The following is a 4705-nucleotide window of genomic DNA, read 5'->3' on the forward strand; positions in this document are numbered from 1 at the left end:
TGCAACTGCTTCTGTTGTATAGGGACTGTTGTCTTGTCTGCAATCAAAGTGGGAGCTTTTCCCTTATGGCCCTGAGAAATTGATGCTTTGTAACGAGAGGCCATATAATGAAAGGGTCACTGGTGTCTCTCGGTTACCAAGGCAACAAACTGCAACAGAGACAGAAGTACAAGCGGTTTGGGTTGTTTGTCTGTTTGCATGCTTCTTCTTCTTGTGTGTGTATGTGTGTGTGTGGGGGGGGGGGGGACATAATTACTTATGTCAAAAAGTCATTGTTAAAATTCATTTCTGCAAAACAGAAAAGATCAAATGTGTATCGTGTAGGGCTAGAAGATTGTTGTCCACTGTATCTAAGATACAAAGTCAAATCAAGCCTTTTGTTTGAAAGTTTGATTTCAGACCCAAACAGCTGTTTTGTTTTGTTTTTTAACCATTAGAGTTACAAAAACCAATCACATAGATAATTATCAAGTTTGCTGCAAATAAAAAAATGGGGGGGGTCTCTTTTCTCATCTGGTGATAATAAAAAGTATGGGCCCATTTCATCTTATGATCACAAACATTACTCAATCCCAAACTGTCATGTGTAGTGCAAGTACAGCATTAGATTACTTGGATATTTCATAGATTAATAATTAAATGATTCAATTTTTTATTTCATTTGCTTTTTTGTTATGTTTTATTTCATTTTGGAGTGTTGGGGGGTGGGGTTGCCAGTTATTATTTAACGTTTCCCACATTTTTGGAGCCAATATGTAAACATCATGTACTTCTACCTGCCACAAGATGGCAGCATCCTCTCTGTACAAGGTCATCAGACCAGAAAGTGACTCAAGTCACTGTAAACAGAGAAGAAGGAAGAATTCTTAGCCTTGTCTTGGGTATTAAAAAAAAAGAAAGAAGCTAGTTAAGGACTGCAATGAGTACATATAGGGTTGTATGCCATTAACAAAAATGTCCACAAAATTGCGTGGTTGCTCAGAAATATTTAGCATCAGGCAGAATGTTCCAAACACTTTATAAATTTTTATCGTCTGCATGAGCTACCATGTTCTTCACCTGAAAAGAAAAACTTAAATGGAGGTCCAATTACAAGCCTTTCACTTTTAATAAATTAACTTAGGATACAGGATTATTTCATAATCCTGATTCCCATTATATATTTTAAAAAATACCCCACCATCCCAACCACTGCCCACCCTTTTACTTCACTGACTTATGTAAATAGCAGATATGCATAGCTGAGCTCAGGCTGTGGCATGCACAATACAAAACACACATTCCTGTAACACTGCATACCACCAACTCAGAGCGGCAGCAGACAGACACACAACAATGTGTGAGGATGTCAACATGCACTGCAGTACCGCTTAACCACTACGCCTGTGTTGTTACTTCAGGTCAAAAACCACTGCAACTTCATGTTTCAATCTCAAACTAAATCTCATATGTGATTGAACTCTTTTAGAAAATGTGAAGATGACCAAAGAAGTGGGTATTAATATTGTTTCTATGCCAGGATGAATGTGAAAACAACTCCATATGCTGAAAATGATACTGAAAAACCCTGACAGAAGAAAAGGTCCAGGTGTAGCGGAAGGTTTGGATAGAGTTTGAGACATCGTCTCAGTTGTTCCACTGGCCACTCAGACCACATATCTTCCATTTGGTTTGTCTCGTTCAGTCGGAGGGTTAAAGGGTTGCTGTAGGGACCACTGGCTTGGTTGCGGTGTGCCATGTTACTCCTGGGGGAAAGACCCCTGGCTGTGTATATACAGTATGGCTTTTCAGACCCACAGTTGCTAGGAGATGATCCAGGAAGCTAGAATTGAAACATCTTTTAAACACACAGACACATGCAAACCGTATGTGCTCACTCACACACAGACAGGAATCAGAATGCCACAGCAATCAAACAGTGAATGTTCACAATCAAACTTCTCTTGAGTAAAAAATTATAATTGTGAGATGTAACATTTAGAGTCTTACTGAAGAGAGCAACGGGTTAGGGTTAGAACCCACACACTGAAAGACAATATTGTTTAAAATGAACACTTCTCAGACTTTTGACCTCCAGTCTGAGAGCTCACAACCCCATGTCGGCCAAATGGTGCAATAACATAAAACAGAATGAATAGAAAGCCATAATGTGCAGAGCAACTAAGAACCTACATAAACTGTGTACATGTGAGTAGTTATTAGAAGCCACATTAAACTTCACATATCAGATAGCCATGTCTCAGATGGACTCCAGAGGAAATGCCTGAGGACTGGATACTTTTCCCATGACATTTCTCTGAATGTTTTAAAGCACTAATTTACAACTTTGATAAGATGGGCTAAGGTGACACTCATTTCATAATGTGCTTTTATATAAGAACCTTTGATAATCGAGGGCCAAAGGTAATGCTCTCCGCAAGAAAAACGCAGGGATTCGGGTTCAATATTTCATATTCTGTACAATTAAAAATGTAGATGGGATTACACTTTAGGCAACTGAAAAATATATGACCATGCTAACAAAAAATGCTTGATAAATAGATCACCATCTGCTTTAGCCTCTTGCTGCAGTCTCATATTTATCAATAATTACTACAGTCTTGTTTCATAATGCGCCTCATATTTAGTTCCATATATGTGACATACTGTACCTAAATGCATGTAGATCTGCTCAAACCTAACAAAACTGTTTTAAAATAGGAAAATATAATTTAAATGTATGTAAAACTCAATATTTCATAAACATTACCTGAGAAAATGTGTCATTAAATGTTTAAATGTAAATGTTTAAAGATTTAGTTGATATCCACACAAGTCGAGTTCAAAGAATATCTTCTTCCTCTTGATCTGGCTTCGGATTACTGTGATTGGATGGTAAATTTGGAATGTAGGTCCTCAGCCACCAAGGAAATCTGAGTACACTCTCAATCAGTATCTATGTGGCCGATCTCAATGACAACAGATGTAATGTAGCAGATCAACTTTACAACACATTAGTTGAAATACACAGTATCGCTCTCTGGGGAAGGGACCTGATTTTAAATATGAATGACATTAAATCCTGCTGAATCTAGTTCTGTTCTTATGGCAGCATATTTTTTTAGAAACTGACTATCAAAATTATGAGATTATGTCCCAAAGCACCATGCGCAGCCATAGAGCAAAGGTGATAAATAGTGCACGAGTTGTCCGGTAGTTTGCCCTTACAGAGAATGGTTCCAATAACCATGAAGAGTTCCTTTATTCCTATAGGTGTCTGTGTGTAGTTTCTCAGAAATTATGCTTGTCTTTCCAGGTAGTGGTCTCGGCCTGGTTTTGTATTTTCAAATGTGGTCAAGTAACTCAGTGTCTTGCCTCTGTGTCTGCTATAATTCAAAAGATGGGTTTGTGGGAGGATTCACTACCTGTTATATGCAATGAGATCACCGGTCACAGGAGTGTGCGTACCTTTTATCCTTGCATCATCGGGGATCGCACGATAGGATTTCGATTAACGATAATCAAGAATTGGAATGAACATTCAAACTGTGCAACATATGACAGTTACTCACTTATCAACAAGCATTTGGTAAACAACAAGAGGCATAAACAACACAAATCAAGCAAGTAAAAAGCACAATTCTGTAACACAACTAAAAAAATACAATGACAGGCTAGCAGTCAGCTTTGAATTTGAACTTCTGAAAAGGCCATTGGATGATGATCACTCCTCCTCAGGAAGAGCAGGCCACAGGCCCGGGTGTACGTTCTGTCCTTCACCAACACCTCTGCTTACCGGACACGGTTGTCGGCTCCAGGGAAGACTTACTTGAGTGACCTTTCCTACAGGCCACAGGGCACGTGACGAGGCAACTGGTTGTCAACGATCATGACAACATCTCCCACCTGCAGGGCCACTGCCTCTGTGCTTCCAGCATTGATCGGCCGATATCCGGGTATGTGGCCATCTTCGTCGACCAAAGGTTTCTGCGTCCTCGTATGAGGTTTTTAGAATATCTGCTGGTGACCTAGTTTTATTTAGGCCATATATACTCTTAGTAGATAAAGCTGACCCACTGTGTTTTATGTGGAGGAATACTGAGCCACAATCACTACTAGGACTGAAACTTCAGCAGTTAGACTTAGAGAAGCAGTGAGCTGTTTCTATTGTGTATGTGTCTTTTCTTGTTTCTTTGCACCACATGGCTGGAACAAACTTCCAGATCTAAAGGTACAGGCAAAGTCTACTAAAGTCTAAAGTAATACTCCCCGCATGACAAGTAAACTGGACTTGACGTGCCAATGCTGCGGAGTTTTATATTTAATGCCAATATTTGCATGGTGAAAGCGTTGCACAAAGTTTTTGGAGAGCCTCGTTTCCATGGCTTTTTACAGCCATGGTCGTTATGGCGTTGCACTTGTAAAAAGTGTGGACTTTAGCCCGTGCAGGGGGTCCGAGGGAGCTCCGATTGACCGGTGGGGCTCTTTCCTTTCCCACGCCTCACTGCAGCTCCAGTGTCTCGGCCCGGCGCGGCGCAGAAAGACAGACAGAGGAGTCAGCGGTGGAGAAAGACAGAGGAGTCAGTGGTGAGCAGCGGAGTGGTGGGTTACTGCTCTGGAATGTGCGCGCGCCCCCGACGCTCTCCCTCGGCGCTCGCGGCCGCTCAGTCGGTCGCTCCAGCGTGCGCGCGCAGCCCGGCACAGGTCCTGGAAGTGGAGGGGGGAG

This window comes from Scophthalmus maximus, chromosome 14 (assembly GCF_022379125.1).
Source record: "Scophthalmus maximus strain ysfricsl-2021 chromosome 14, ASM2237912v1, whole genome shotgun sequence".
Lineage (NCBI taxonomy): Eukaryota > Metazoa > Chordata > Actinopteri > Pleuronectiformes > Scophthalmidae > Scophthalmus > Scophthalmus maximus.